Source organism: Silene latifolia, unplaced genomic scaffold (assembly GCF_048544455.1).
Source record: "Silene latifolia isolate original U9 population unplaced genomic scaffold, ASM4854445v1 scaffold_106, whole genome shotgun sequence".
NCBI classification, from domain to species: domain Eukaryota; kingdom Viridiplantae; phylum Streptophyta; class Magnoliopsida; order Caryophyllales; family Caryophyllaceae; genus Silene; species Silene latifolia.
This window is the reverse complement of record NW_027413125.1, coordinates 519,722-537,218: the sequence shown is the minus strand read 5'-3', so window position 1 is coordinate 537,218 and position 17,497 is coordinate 519,722.

The following is a 17,497-nucleotide window of genomic DNA, read 5'->3' as shown; positions in this document are numbered from 1 at the left end:
CGAGTCACATGGACTAGTGAACAAGTACAATTATTTTAACACAACGAGTCACAAGGACTAAAGAACAAGGACAAATGGTTTACACAACGAGTCACAAGGACTAATGAACGAGGACAAATGGTTCACTAAACGAGTCACATGGACAAGTGAACAAGTACAATTGTTTAACACAACGAGTCACAAGGACTAATGAACAAGGACAAATGGTCCACACAACGAGTCACATAGACTAATGAACAATTACAATTGCTTAACATAACGAGTCACGAAGACTAATGAACAAGGACAAATGGTTCACACAACTAGTCACATTTACTAATAAACAAGGATAAATTGTTCACACAACGAGTCACAAGGGCTAATGAACAAGGACAAATAGTTCACACAACGAGTCACATGGACTAGTGAACAAGAACAATTATTTTAACACAACGAGTCACAAAGACTAAAGAACAAGGACAAATGGTTTACACAACGAGTCACAAGGACTAATGAACGAGGACAAATGGTTCACCCAACAAGTCACATTGACAAGTGAACAAGTACAATTGTTTAACACAACAAGTCTTAAGGACTAATGAACAAGGACAAATGGTTTACACAACATGTCACAAGGACTAATGAACATGGACAAATGGTTCACACGAGGCACTTGGACTAATGAACAAGTATAATTCTTTAACACAACGAGTCACAAGGACTAATGAACAAGGACAAACAGTTCACACGAGTCACTTGGACTAAAGAACAAGTATAATTGTTTAACACAACAAGTGACAAGACCTAATGAACAAGGACAAATGGTTTACACAACGAGTCACAAGGACTAATGAACGAGGACAAACGGTTCACCCAACGAGTCAAATGGACTAATGAGCAAGTACAATTGTTTAACACAACGAGTGATTAGGACTAATGAACAAGGACAAACGATTCACACAACGAGTCACAAGGACTAATGAACAATTACAATTGTTTAACACACGAGTCACAAAGACTATTGAACAAGGACAAATGGTTCACACAACGAGTCACATTTACTAATAAACAAGGATAAATTGTTCACAGAATGAGTCACAAGGGCTAATGAACAAGGACAAATAGTTCACACAACGAGTCACATGGACTAGTGAACAAGTACAATTATTTTAACACAACGAGTCCAAGGACTAAAGAAGAAGGACAAATGGTTTACACAACGAGTCACAAGGACTAATGAACGAACACAAATGGTTCACTCAACGAGTCACATGGACAAGTGAACAAGTACAATTGTTTAACACAACGAGTCCCAAGGACTAATGAAGTCGGACAAATGGTTTACACAACATATCACAAGGACTAATGAACATGGACAAATGGTTCACACGAGGCACTTGGACTAATGAACAAGTATAATTGTTTACCACAACGAGTCACAAGGACTAATGAACAAGGATAAATGGTTTACAGAACGAGTCACAAGGACTAATGAACAAGGACAAATGGTTCACACAACGAGTCACATGGACTAATGAACAAGTACAATTGTTTAACACAACGAGTCACAAGGACTAATGAACAAGGACAAATGGTTCACACAACGAGTCACATTTACTAATAAACAAGGATAAATTGTTCACACAACGAGTCACAAGGGCTAATGAATAAGGACAAATAGTTCACACAACGAGTCACATGGACTAGTGAACAAGTACAATTATTTTAACTCAACGAGTCACAAGGACTAATGAACAATGACAAATGGTTCACACAACGAGTCACATGGACTAAAGAACAAGGACAAATGGTTTACACAACGAGTCACAAAGACTAATGAACAAGGACAAATGGTTCTTCCAACGAGTCACATGGACAAGTGAACAAGTACAATTGTTTAACACAACAAGTCACAAGGACTAATGAACAAGGACAAATGGTTTACACAACATGTCACAAGGACTAATGAATATGGACAAATGGTTCACACGAGGCACTTGGACTAAAGAACAAGTATAATTGTTTAACACAAAGAGTCACAAGGACTAATGAACAAGGACAAATAGTTCACACAACGAGTCACATGGACTAGTGAACAAGTACAATTATTTTAACACAACGAGTCACAAGGACTAAAGAACAAGGACAAATGGTTTACAGAACGAGTCACAAAGACTAATGAACAAGGACAAATGGTTCTTCCAACGAGTCACATGGACAAGTGAACAAGTACAATTGTTTAACACAACAAGTCACAAGGACTAATGAACAAGGACAAATGGTTTACACAACATGTCACAAGGACTAATGAATATGGACAAATGGTTCACACGAGGCACTTGGACTAATGAACAAGTATAATTGTTTAACACAACGAGTCACAAGGACTAATGAACAAGGACAATAGTTCACACAACGAGTCACTTGGACTAAAGAACAAGTATAATTGTTTAACACAACGAGTGACTAGACCTATTGAACAAGGACAAATGGTTTACACTACGAGTCACAAGGACTAATGAACGAGGACAAACGGTTCACCCAACGAGTCAAATGGACTAATGAGCAAGTACAATTGTTTAAAACAACGAGTCACAAGGACTAATGAACAAGGACAAACGGTTCACACAACGAGTCACAAGGACTAATGAACAATTATAATTGTTTAACACAACGAGTCATAAAAACTATTGAACAAGGACAAATGGTTCAGACAACGAGTCACATTTACTAATAAACAAGGATAAATTGTTCACACAACGAGTCACAAGGGCTAATGAACAAGAACAAATAGTTCATACAACGAGTCACATGGACTAGTGAACAAGTACAATTATTTTAACACAACGAGTCACAAGGACTAAAGAACAAGGACAAATGGTTTACACAACGAGTCACAAGGACTAATGAACGAGGACAAATGGTTCACTGAACGAGTCACATGGAAAAGTGAACATGTACAATTGTTTAACACAACGAGTCACAAGGACTAATGAACAATGACAAATGGTTTACACAACATGTCACAAGGACGAACATGGACAAATGGTTCACACGAGGCACTTGGACTAATGAACAAGTATAATTGTTTAACACAACGTGTCACAAGGACTAATGAACAAGGATAAATGGTTTACACAACGAGTCACAAGGAGTAATGAACGAGGACAAACGGTTCACCCAACGAGTCAAATGGACTAATGAGCAAGTACAATTGTTTAACACAACGAGTCACAAGGACTAATGAACAAGGACAAACGGTTCACACAACGAGTCACAAGGACTAATGAACAATTACAATTGTTTAACACAACGAGTCACAAAGACTATTGAACAAGGACAAATGGTTCACACAACGAGTCACATTTACTAATAAACAAGGATAAATTGTTCACACAACGAGTCACAAGGGCTAATGAACAAGGACCAATAGTTCACACAACGAGTCACAAGGACTAGTGAACAAGTACAATTATTTTAACACAACGAGTCACAAGGAATAATGAACGAGGACAAATGGTTCACTCAACGAGTCACATGGAAAAGTGAACAAGTACAATTGTTTAACACAACGAGTCACAAGGACTAATGAACAAGGGCAAATGGTTTACACAACATGTCACACGGACGAACATGGACAAATGGTTCACACGAGGCACTTGGACTAATGAACAAGGATAATTGTTTAACACAACGAGTCACAAGGACTAATGAACAAGGATAAATGGTTTGCACAACGAGTCACAAGGACTAATGAACAAGGACAAATGGTTCACACAACGAGTCACATGCACTAATGAACAAGTACAATGGTTTAACACAACGAATCACAAGGACTAATGAACAAGGACAAATGGTTCACACAACGAGTCACATGGACAAATGAACAATTACAATTGCTTAACATAACGAGTCACGAAGACTAATGAACAAGGACAAATGGTTCACACAACGAGTCACATTTACTAATAAACAAGGATAAATTGTTCACACAACGAGTCACAAGGGCTAATGAACAAGGACAAATAGTTCACACAATGAGTCACATGGACTAGTGAACAAGTACAATTATTTTAACACAACGAGTCACAAGGACTAAAGAAAAAGGACAAATGGTTTACACAACGAGTCACAAGGACTAATGAACGAGGACAAATGGTTCACCCAACGAGTCACATGGACAAGTGAACAAGTACACTTGTTTAACACAACAAGTCACAAGGACTAATGAACAAGGACAAATGGTTTACACAACATGTCACAAGGACTAATGAACATGGACAAATGGTTCACACGAGGCACTTGGACTAATGAACAAGTATAATTGTTTAACACAACGAGTCACAAGGACTAATGAACAAGGATAAATAGTTCACACAACGAGTCACTTGGACTAAAGAAGAAGTATAATTGTTTAACACAACGAGTGACAAGACCTAATGAACAAGGACAAATGGTTTACACAATGAGTCACAAGGACTAATGAACGAGGACAAACGGTTCACCCAACGAGTCAAATGGATTAATGAGCAAGTACAATTGTTTAACACAACGAGTCACAAGGACTAATGAACAAGGACAAACGGTTCACACAACGAGTCACAAGGACTAATGAACAATTACTTTGGTTTAACACAACGAGTCACAAAGACTATTGAACAAGGACAAATGGTTCACACAACGAGTCACATTTACTAATAAACAAGGATAAATTGTTCACACAACGAGTCACAAGGGCTAATGAATAAGGACAAATAGTTCACACAACGAGTCACATGGACTAGTGAACAAGTACAATTATTTTAACTCAACGAGTCACAAGGACTAATGAACAAGGACAAATGGTTCACACAACGAGTCACATGGACTAATGAACAATTACAATTGCTTAACATAACGAGTCACGAAGACTAATGAACAAGGACAAATGGTTCACACAACGAGTCACATTTACTAATAAACAAGGATAAATTGCTCACACAACGAGTCACAAGGGCTAATGAACAAGGACAAATAGTTCACACAACGAGTCACATGGACTAGTGAACAAGTACAATTATTTTAACACAACGAGTCACAAGGACTAAAGAACAAGGACAAATGGTTTACACAACGAGTCACAAGAACTAATGAACGAAGACAAATTGTTCACTCAACGAGTCACATGGACAAGTGAACAAGTACAATTGTTTAACACAACGAGTCACAAGGACTAATGAACAAGGACAAATGGTTTACACAACATGTTACAAGGACGAACATGGACAAATGGTTCACACAACGAGTCACATTTACTAATAAACAAGGATAAATTGTTCACACAACGAGTCACAAGGGCTAATGAATAAGGACAAATAGTTCACACAACGAGTCACATGGACTAGTGAACAAGTACAATTATTTTAACACAACGAGTCACAAGGACTAAAGAACAAGGACAAATGGTTTACACAACGAGTCACAAGGACTAATGAACGAAGACAAATGGTTCACTCAACGAGTCACATGGACAAGTAAACAAGCATAATTGTTTAACACAACGAGTCTCAAGGACTAATGAACAAGGATAAATGGTTTACACAACGAGTCACAAGGACTAATGAACAAGGACAAATGGTTCACACAACGAGTCACATGCACTAATGAACAAGTACAATTGTTTAACACAACGAATCACAAGGACTAATGAACAAGGACAAATGGTTCACACAACGAGTCACATGGACTAATGAACAATTACAATTGCTTAACATAACGAGTCACGAAGACTAATGAACAAGGACAAATGGTTCACACAACGAGTCACATTTACTAATAAACAAGGATAAATTGTTCACACAACGAGTCACAAGGGCTAATGAACAAGGACAAATAGTTCACACAATGAGTCACATGGACTAGTGAACAAGTACAATTATTTTAACACAACGAGTCACAAGGACTAAAGAAAAAGGACAAATGGTTTACACAACGAGTCACAAGGACTAATGAACGAGGACAAATGGTTCACCCAACGAGTCACATGGACAAGTGAACAAGTACACTTGTTTAACACAACAAGTCCCAAGGACTAATGAACAAGGACAAATGGTTTACACAACATGTCACAAGGACTAATGAACATGGACAAATGGTTCACACGAGGCACTTGGACTAATGAACAAGTATAATTGTTTAACACAACGTGTCACAAGGACTAATGAACAAGGATAAATGGTTTACACAACGAGTCACAAGGAGTAATGAACGAGGACAAACGGTTCACCCAACGAGTCAAATGGACTAATGAGCAAGTACAATTGTTTAACACAACGAGTCACAAGGACTAATGAACAAGGACAAACGGTTCACACAACGAGTCACAAGGACTAATGAACAATTACAATTGTTTAACACAACGAGTCACAAAGACTATTGAACAAGGACAAATGGTTCACACAACGAGTCACATTTACTAATAAACAAGGATAAATTGTTCACACAACGAGTCACAAGGGCTAATGAACAAGGACCAATAGTTCACACAACGAGTCACAAGGACTAGTGAACAAGTACAATTATTTTAACACAACGAGTCACAAGGAATAATGAACGAGGACAAATGGTTCACTCAACGAGTCACATGGAAAAGTGAACAAGTACAATTGTTTAACACAACGAGTCACAAGGACTAATGAACAAGGGCAAATGGTTTACACAACATGTCACACGGACGAACATGGACAAATGGTTCACACGAGGCACTTGGACTAATGAACAAGGATAATTGTTTAACACAACGAGTCACAAGGACTAATGAACAAGGATAAATGGTTTACACAACGAGTCACAAGGACTAATGAACAAGGACAAATGGTTCACACAACGAGTCACATGCACTAATGAACAAGTACAATGGTTTAACACAACGAATCACAAGGACTAATGAACAAGGACAAATGGTTCACACAACGAGTCACATGGACTAATGAACAATTACAATTGCTTAACATAACGAGTCACGAAGACTAATGAACAAGGACAAATGGTTCACACAACGAGTCACATTTACTAATAAACAAGGATAAATTGTTCACACAACGAGTCACAAGGGCTAATGAACAAGGACAAATAGTTCACACAATGAGTCACATGGACTAGTGAACAAGTACAATTATTTTAACACAACGAGTCACAAGGACTAAAGAAAAAGGACAAATGGTTTACACAACGAGTCACAAGGACTAATGAACAAGGACAAATGGTTCACCCAACGAGTCACATGGACAAGTGAACAAGTACACTTGTTTAACACAACAAGTCACAAGGACTAATGAACAAGGACAAATGGTTTACACAACATGTCACAAGGACTAATGAACATGGACAAATGGTTCACACGAGGCACTTGGACTAATGAACAAGTATAATTGTTTAACACAACGAGTCACAAGGACTAATGAACAAGGATAAATAGTTCACACAACGAGTCACTTGGACTAAAGAAGAAGTATAATTGTTTAACACAACGAGTGACAAGACCTAATGAACAAGGACAAATGGTTTACACAATGAGTCACAAGGACTAATGAACGAGGACAAACGGTTCACCCAACGAGTCAAATGGATTAATGAGCAAGTACAATTGTTTAACACAACGAGTCACAAGGACTAATGAACAAGGACAAACGGTTCACACAACGAGTCACAAGGACTAATGAACAATTACTTTGGTTTAACACAACGAGTCACAAAGACTATTGAACAAGGACAAATGGTTCACACAACGAGTCACATTTACTAATAAACAAGGATAAATTGTTCACACAACGAGTCACAAGGGCTAATGAATAAGGACAAATAGTTCACACAACGAGTCACATGGACTAGTGAACAAGTACAATTATTTTAACTCAACGAGTCACAAGGACTAATGAACAAGGACAAATGGTTCACACAACGAGTCACATGGACTAATGAACAATTACAATTGCTTAACATAACGAGTCACGAAGACTAATGAACAAGGACAAATGGTTCACACAACGAGTCACATTTACTAATAAACAAGGATAAATTGCTCACACAACGAGTCACAAGGGCTAATGAACAAGGACAAATAGTTCACACAACGAGTCACATGGACTAGTGAACAAGTACAATTATTTTAACACAACGAGTCACAAGGACTAAAGAACAAGGACAAATGGTTTACACAACGAGTCACAAGAACTAATGAACGAAGACAAATTGTTCACTCAACGAGTCACATGGACAAGTGAACAAGTACAATTGTTTAACACAACGAGTCACAAGGACTAATGAACAAGGACAAATGGTTTACACAACATGTTACAAGGACGAACATGGACAAATGGTTCACACAACGAGTCACATTTACTAATAAACAAGGATAAATTGTTCACACAACGAGTCACAAGGGCTAATGAATAAGGACAAATAGTTCACACAACGAGTCACATGGACTAGTGAACAAGTACAATTATTTTAACACAACGAGTCACAAGGACTAAAGAACAAGGACAAATGGTTTACACAACGAGTCACAAGGACTAATGAACGAAGACAAATGGTTCACTCAACGAGTCACATGGACAAGTAAACAAGCATAATTGTTTAACACAACGAGTCTCAAGGACTAATGAACAAGGATAAATGGTTTACACAACGAGTCACAAGGACTAATGAACAAGGACAAATGGTTCACACAACGAGTCACATGCACTAATGAACAAGTACAATTGTTTAACACAACGAATCACAAGGACTAATGAACAAGGACAAATGGTTCACACAACGAGTCACATGGACTAATGAACAATTACAATTGCTTAACATAACGAGTCACGAAGACTAATGAACAAGGACAAATGGTTCACACAACGAGTCACATTTACTAATAAACAAGGATAAATTGTTCACACAACGAGTCACAAGGGCTAATGAACAAGGACAAATAGTTCACACAATGAGTCACATGGACTAGTGAACAAGTACAATTATTTTAACACAACGAGTCACAAGGACTAAAGAAAAAGGACAAATGGTTTACACAACGAGTCACAAGGACTAATGAACGAGGACAAATGGTTCACCCAACGAGTCACATGGACAAGTGAACAAGTACACTTGTTTAACACAACAAGTCCCAAGGACTAATGAACAAGGACAAATGGTTTACACAACATGTCACAAGGACTAATGAACATGGACAAATGGTTCACACGAGGCACTTGGACTAATGAACAAGTATAATTGTTTAACACAACGAGTCACAAGGACTAATGAACAAGGATAAATAGTTCACACAACGAGTCACTTGGACTAAAGAACAAGTATAATTGTTTAACACAACGAGTGACAAGACCTAATGAACAAGGACAAATGGTTTACACAATGAGTCACAAGGACTAATGAACGAGGACAAACGGTTCACCCAACGAGTCAAATGGATTAATGAGCAAGTACAATTGTTTAACACAACGAGTCACAAGGACTAATGAACAAGGACAAACGGTTCACACAACGAGTCACAAGGACTAATGAACAATTACAATTGTTTAACACAACGAGTCACAAAGACTATTGAACAAGGACAAATGGTTCACACAACGAGTCACAAGGGCTAATGAATAAGGACAAATAGTTCACACAACGAGTCACATGGACTAGTGAACAAGTACAATTATTTTAACTCAACGAGTCACAAGGACTAATGAACAAGGACAAATGGTTCACACAACGGGTCACATGGACTAATGAACAATTACAATTGCTTAACATAACGAGTCACGAAGACTAATGAACAAGGACAAATGGTTCACACAACGAGTCACATTTACTAATAAACAAGGATAAATTGTTCACACAACGAGTCACAAGGGCTAATGAACAAGGACAAATAGTTCACACAACGAGTCACATGGACTAGTGAACAAGTACAATTATTTTAACACAACGAGTCACAAGGACTAAAGAACAAGGACAAATGGTTTACACAACGAGTCACAAGGACTAATGAACGAAGACAAATTGTTCACTCAACGAGTCACATGGACAAGTGAACAAGTACAATTGTTTAACACAACGAGTCACAAGGACTAATGAACAAGGACAAATGGTTTACACAACATGTTACAAGGACGAACATGGACAAATGGTTCACACAACGAGTCACATTTACTAATAAACAAGGATAAATTGTTCACACAACGAGTCACAAGGGCTAATGAATAAGGACAAATAGTTCACACAACGAGTCACATGGACTAGTGAACAAGTACAATTATTTTAACACAACGAGTCACAAGGACTAAAGAACAAGGACAAATGGTTTACACAACGAGTCACAAGGACTAATGAACGAAGACAAATGGTTCACTCAACGAGTCACATGGACAAGTAAACCAGCATAATTGTTTAACACAACGAGTCTCAAGGACTAATGAACAAGGATAAATGGTTTACACAACGAGTCACAAGGACTAATGAACAAGGACAAATGGTTCACACAACGAGTCACATGCACTAATGAACAAGTACAATTGTTTAACACAACGAATCACAAGGACTAATGAACAAGGACAAATGGTTCACACAACGAGTCACATGGACTAATGAACAATTACAATTGCTTAACATAACGAGTCACGAAGACTAATGAACAAGGACAAATGGTTCACACAACGAGTCACATTTACTAATAAACAAGGATAAATTGTTCACACAACGAGTCACAAGGGCTAATGAACAAGGACAAATAGTTCACACAATGAGTCACATGGACTAGTGAACAAGTACAATTATTTTAACACAACGAGTCACAAGGACTAAAGAACAAGGACAAATGGTTTACACAACGAGTCACAAGGACTAATGAACGAGGACAAATGGTTCACCCAACGAGTCACATGGACAAGTGAACAAGTACACTTGTTTAACACAACAAGTCCCAAGGCTAATGAACAAGGACAAATGGTTTACACAACATGTCACAAGGACTAATGAACATGGACAATTGGTTCACACGAGGCACTTGGACTAATGAACAAGTATAATTGTTTAACACAACGAGTCACAAGGACTAATGAACAAGGATAAATAGTTCACACAACGAGTCACTTGGACTAAAGAACAAGTATAATTGTTTAACACAACGAGTGACAAGACCTAATGAACAAGGACAAATGGTTTACACATTGAGTCACAAGGACTAATGAACGAGGACAAACGGTTCACCCAACGAGTCAAATGGATTAATGAGCAAGTACAATTGTTTAACACAACGAGTCACAAGGACTAATGAACAAGGACAAACGGTTCACACAACGAGTCACAAGGACTAATGAACAATTACAATTGTTTAACACAACGAGTCACAAAGACTATTGAACAAGGACAAATGGTTCACACAACGAGTCACATTTACTAATAAACAAGGATAAATTGTTCACACAACGAGTCACAAGGGCTAATGAATAAGGACAAATAGTTCACACAACGAGTCACATGGACTAGTGAACAAGTACAATTATTTTAACACAACGAGTCACAAGGACTAAAGAACAAGGACAAATGGTTTACACAACGAGTCACAAGGACTGAAACAAATCAAACCGAGAAAGGCCACATTTCACCCGGTTTTGGACCTTGCACTAGATTGAGGTCTAACATGAATTCCGTCTAAGAAGTCGTGCCATTTTCCAGCATGGGATTAATCTTTGGTGAGTTTGGGACGTTTTTGTGTAGGAACTTATATCCCAAAGCCGTTCCTATCATAGAGTTTGCCAAGCTTTTTGAACCGCGCGCAATCAGGACCATGGCTGGAACAAGCTTAGTTTTTTGTGCATTATGTCGCTATCAACCTTCCTCTTTTGAACCAACAAAGCTCAAGGGACTTTATGGCTGCAACAAGGACTCTTACACGGTTTCCTCAAGCCCCATTTCAGTCCATATAATCATAAATAAGAAGTTGAGCTACAAACAAGGAAGTTTGGACTATTAGTTTACTTTCTTTGCTTTATGTCCTTTTCATTTCAGATTTGTCATAGTCCTTGGCTGCCGTTTTTCTTGGTCTTTAGCTGCTATTTTTGTGGCCCTTAGATGTAACTAGTAATCAAGGGTCAAGATTGTAAGCCTTGGTCTATATAAACCAAGCTAAACACTTGAGAACTTCAGATTTGAATGAACATTAATACAAGTGAAAACCTAGTTTTCTCTCTTATAATTCTTTGCTTAGTGCTAGAAGAACCTCCTTTGCTTAGTGCTAGGGGCTGAGTAAGTTCATTGCTTTGTGCTTGAACCAACTCTTAGTCTTAAACCTTGGCTTTGTGCTTGGTTTAGGTCATATCCCCATACTCAATCCTTAGCATTTGGCAATCGTTTTAGCACTCAAATTCTGTCCAATTTCGAGTTCTTAGAGTTTTATTCCAAATTGGTTATCAGAGCTTTGGTTAACAACAAAATCCTTTCTTTGTGAGTTCATTATACCCTAACCACATTAAAAACACAAAAAACAACCATGAGTGAAGAAAGGATTGCTGGAATTGAAACACAAGTTACTCAACTTTCTGAAAAATGTGATTTGTTGCTAGAATCTCTCAATGTTATCATGGCTAATATTCCAACACCACCACCAAGAGGAGGACAACCACCTAGAGGCAGGGGTAGAGGCCGTGGCTTCATGGGTAGAGGACGAGCTCATGGTGGCCGTGAGGAGGAAGAGCTTTCTGATTCGGAGGAGTCCATGGCCGAGGCCTTTCATGGAGAGCCCAACAAAGACTTAAAGGTAGAAATTCCTGATTTTCATGGTAGTTTAAACCCCGAGGATTTGTTAGATTGGTTTAGGACCATTGAAAGAGTCTTTGAGTTTAAAGGTTATTCTGATGGCAAAGCTTTTAAAGTTGCAATCTTGAAACTCAAAGGCTATGCTTCCCTTTGGTATGAGAACTTAAAAATCAGAGAAGAAGGGATGGTAAGGAACCTATTAAGTCTTGGTTAAAACTGAAAAAGAAGCTTAATGAGAAGTTTATACCTAAAGAGTACACTCAAGACATTTTCATTAAGCTCACACAACTTAAACAAGACCAACAACCACTTGAGTCATATCTTAGAGACTTTGAACAACTTACTTTGCAATGTGAACTCAATGAGAAGCCCGAACAGAAAATTGCTAGATTTGTTGAAGGGTTAGATACTAAGATTGCTCATAGGGTTAGAATGCAACAAGTATGGTCCTTTGATGAAGCCGTTAATTTGGCTTTAAGGGTTGAGAAAATGGGTAAAGGGAAGGCTACAACCACCAAACCAACCACCAAAACCGCCACTTTTAGACCCCCAACCAGTTTCAAAATTAATGAACCACCCTCTCAAAACAAAACCACCATACTTGACAAAGGAAAAGCAGCCGAAACCTCACAAAAAAAGACCATGCCTCTCAAAAAATGTTACCAATGCCAAGGTTATGGTCACTTTGCCAAAGAATGCCCAACCAAGAGAGCCATTAGTAGCTTTGAAGTGGTTCATTGGGGAGATGATGAGATTCTTGTGTGTGATGAGGAAATGGAGGGAACGGACCATGAAGAGGATGATGTGGTTATGCCGGATGCGGGTCTTAGCTTGGTTACTTGGAGAGTGATGCATACCCAACCCCAACCCTTGGAAATGGATCAAAGACAACAAATCTTTAGGTCTAGGTGCACCATTAAGGGAAGAGTTTGCAATCTTATCATTGATGGAGGGAGTTGTACCAATGTAGCCTCTAGTACTCTCATTGAAAAGCTATCTTTACCCACACAAGACCACCCTAGTCCTTATAAATTAAGGTGGCTTAACAAGGGGGCAGAAGTTAGAGTGGATAAGCAATGCCTTGTAACCTTCTCCATTGGCAAGAACTATTCGGATGAGGCCCTTTGTGATGTTCTACCTATGGATGCTTGTCATCTTCTTCTTGGGAGACCTTGGGAGTTTGATAGGGATTCGGTACACCATGGGAGAGACAACACTTACACCTTCAAGTTTGGCTCAAGAAAGGTCATTCTAACACCACTTCCACCCGTCCTTAAGCATACTACACCACCATCCATGCTTGAGCCTTCAAAAGAGGTATTATTGATCAATGAGGCCGAGATGCTCCAAGAGTTAAAGGGTGATGAAGATGTCTATGCTCTTATTGCAAAAGATGTGGTTTTTGGGCAGAATGTTTCACTTCCTAAGGAGGTCCAAGAGCTCCTCCAATCCTATGAAGATGTGTTCCCAAATGAGCTCCCAAGTGGCTTGCCTCCTCTTAGGGGCATTGAGCATCAAATTGATTTCATTCCGGGGGCTACATTACCAAACAAGGCTGCCTATAGAAGTGATCCTAAAGCTACTCAAGAGTTACAACAACAAATTGGAGAACTTGTGAGCAAGGGCTTTGTGAGAGAGTCCCTTAGTCCGTGTGCTGTCCCGGCCCTCTTAGTGCCAAAGAAAGATGGGTCTTGGAGGATGTGTACGGATAGTAGAGCTATCAACAACATTACCATCAAGTATAGGTTTCCCATACCTAGGCTTGATGACATCTTGGATGAGCTTAGTGGAGCTCAATTGTTTTCAAAGATTGATTTAAGGCAAGGCTATCACCAAGTAAGAATCAAAGAAGGAGATGAGTGGAAAACCGCATTCAAAACAAAGCATGGGTTGTATGAATGGCTTGTCATGCCATTTGGTCTTTCTAATGCACCAAGTACCTTCATGAGGCTCATGACCGAGGTACTTAGACCTTATTTGGGCAGATTTGTGGTTGTTTACTTTGATGATATCTTGGTTTATAGTCCTTCCAAGGAAGAGCACCTCAAGCATTTGCAAGTGTTGTTTGAAACTCTTAGGGAACACAAGTTGTATGGCAAGCTAGAGAAGTGTTCTTTTATGCAAAATGAAGTCCAATTCTTGGGCTTTATCATTTCTGACCGTGGCATATTGGTTGATCAAGAGAAGGTTAAGGCAATCAAATCATGGCCTATACCTAAGAATATCACGGATGTAAGGAGTTTTCATGGGTTGGCATCATTCTATAGGAGGTTCATCAAAGATTTTAGCACACTTATGGCTCCTATAACCGAATGTATGAAGAAAGGGGAGTTCAAATGGGGAGATAAGGCTGAATCATCCTTCAATATTATCAAAGAGAAGCTTTGTGAGTCTCCTATTCTTACTTTGCCAAATTTCAATAAGTTGTTTGAAGTTGAGTGTGATGCTAGTGGCATTGGCATTGGGGCTGTCCTTGTTCAAGAGCACAAGCCAATTGCTTACTTTAGTGAGAAATTGAGTGGTGCCAAGCTCAATTACTCAACTTATGATAAGGAGTTCTATGCTATTGTTCGGGCCTTAACCCATTGGAGTCACTACTTGAAACCACGACCATTCGTCCTACATTCTGATCATGAGGCTCTCAAATACATTAATGGTCAACACAAGCTCAATCATAGGCATGCTAAATGGGTGGAGTTCTTACAATCCTTCAACTTCTCAAGCAAGTACATAGAGGGGAAAGATAACATAGTGGCTGATGCATTGTCTAGGAGATTCATTATGTTGAGTTTCATGGAGCAAAGGGTCCTTGGGTTTGAGTACATGAAAGAATTATATGTGGAAGATCCGGATTTTAAAGGAGAATGGGAGCTCCTTCAATCTGGCCAAATCAAGCTCAAGAGCAAATACTTGGTTCAAAATGGGTTCTTATTCTTTGGAAACAAGTTGTGTGTGCCTAGGGGACCTTATAGAAACTTATTGATAAGGGAAGTTCACTCCAATGGTCTTGCCGGGCACTTTGGCATTCAAAAGACCTATGACATACTCCAAGAGCAATTCTATTGGCCTAAGATGCTTGGGGATGTCCAAGATGTGATCAAGAGGTGTGCTCCTTGTCAACAATCAAAATCCTATTTCCAAACAGGCCCCTACACTCCTTTGCCGGTTCCAAATCAGCCATGGGAAGACATAAGCATGGATTTCATTGTTGCTTTACCAAGAACTCAAAGAGGGAAGGATTCAATCATGGTGGTTGTGGATAGATTCAGCAAAATGGCTCATTTCATTGCTTGCAAGAAAACCGAAGATGCAACTAGTGTGGCCGAGCTCTATTTCAAAGAAGTGGTCAAGCTACATGGTATTCCTAAGTCCATTGTCTCGGATAGGGATTCCAAGTTCATGAGTCATTTTTGGAGAACCTTATGGAAGCTACTCAAAACAAGGCTCTTGTTTAGCACCTCCCATCACCCCCAAACTGATGGGCAAACGGAAGTCACCAACAAGACCTTGGGGAGGATCCTTAGATGCACGGTTGCAAGGTCATTGAAAGATTGGGACCTCAAACTAGCTCAAGCCGAGTTTGCCTTCAACCGAGCCCCTTCCACAACCACGGGCAAGTCTCCATTTGAGGTGGTATATGGCGTGAATCCTATGATGCCTACTGATTTGGCACCCATCAAAAGAAATACCATTGATTATGATGCTAAGAAAAGGGTTGAACAAATGCTCCATGTCCATGAACAAGTCAAGAAGCAAATTGAGAAGGCTAATGAGGCTCACAAGGCCAAATCCAAGGGTGTTAAGGGAACCAAAAGCTTTGAACCCGGAGATCTTGTTTGGATACACTTGAGGAAAGAAAGATTTCCAGGAAAAAGGAAGAATAAGCTCATGCCTAGAGCTGATGGTCCATTCGAAGTACTTGAGAAGTTTGGGTCCAATGCATACAAGATAAACCTTCCCGGAGAATATGGGGTCCATGGAACTTTCAATGTTGGGGATTTAAGTCCTTATTATGAAGAGATTGAGGAGGATAAGCTCGAGGATTTGAGGGCAAATCCTTTTCAAGAAGGGGAGATTGAAACAAATCAAACCGAGAAAGGCCACATTTCACCCGGTTTTGGACCTTGCACTAGATTGAGGTCTAACATGAATTCCGTCTAAGAAGTCGTGCCATTTTCCAGCATGGGATTAATCTTTGGTGAGTTTGGGACGTTTTTGTGCAGGAACTTATATCCCAAAGCCGTTCCTATCATAGAGTTTGCCAAGCTTTTTGAACCGCGCGCAATCAGGACCATGGCTGGAACAAGCTTAGTTTTTTGTGCATTATGTCGCTATCAACCTTCCTCTTTTGAACCAACAAAGCTCAAGGGACTTTATGGCTGCAACAAGGACTCTTACACGGTTTCCTCAAGCCCCATTTCAGTCCATATAATCATAAATAAGAAGTTGAGCTACAAACAAGGAAGTTTGGACTATTAGTTTACTTTCTTTGCTTTATGTCCTTTTCATTTCAGATTTGTCATAGTCCTTGGCTGCCGTTTTTCTTGGTCTTTAGCTGCTATTTTTGTGGCCCTTAGATGTAACTAGTAATCAAGGGTCAAGATTGTAAGCCTTGGTCTATATAAACCAAGCTAAACACTTGAGAACTTCAGATTTGAATGAACATTAATACAAGTGAAAACCTAGTTTTCTCTCTTATAATTCTTTGCTTAGTGCTAGAAGAACCTCCTTT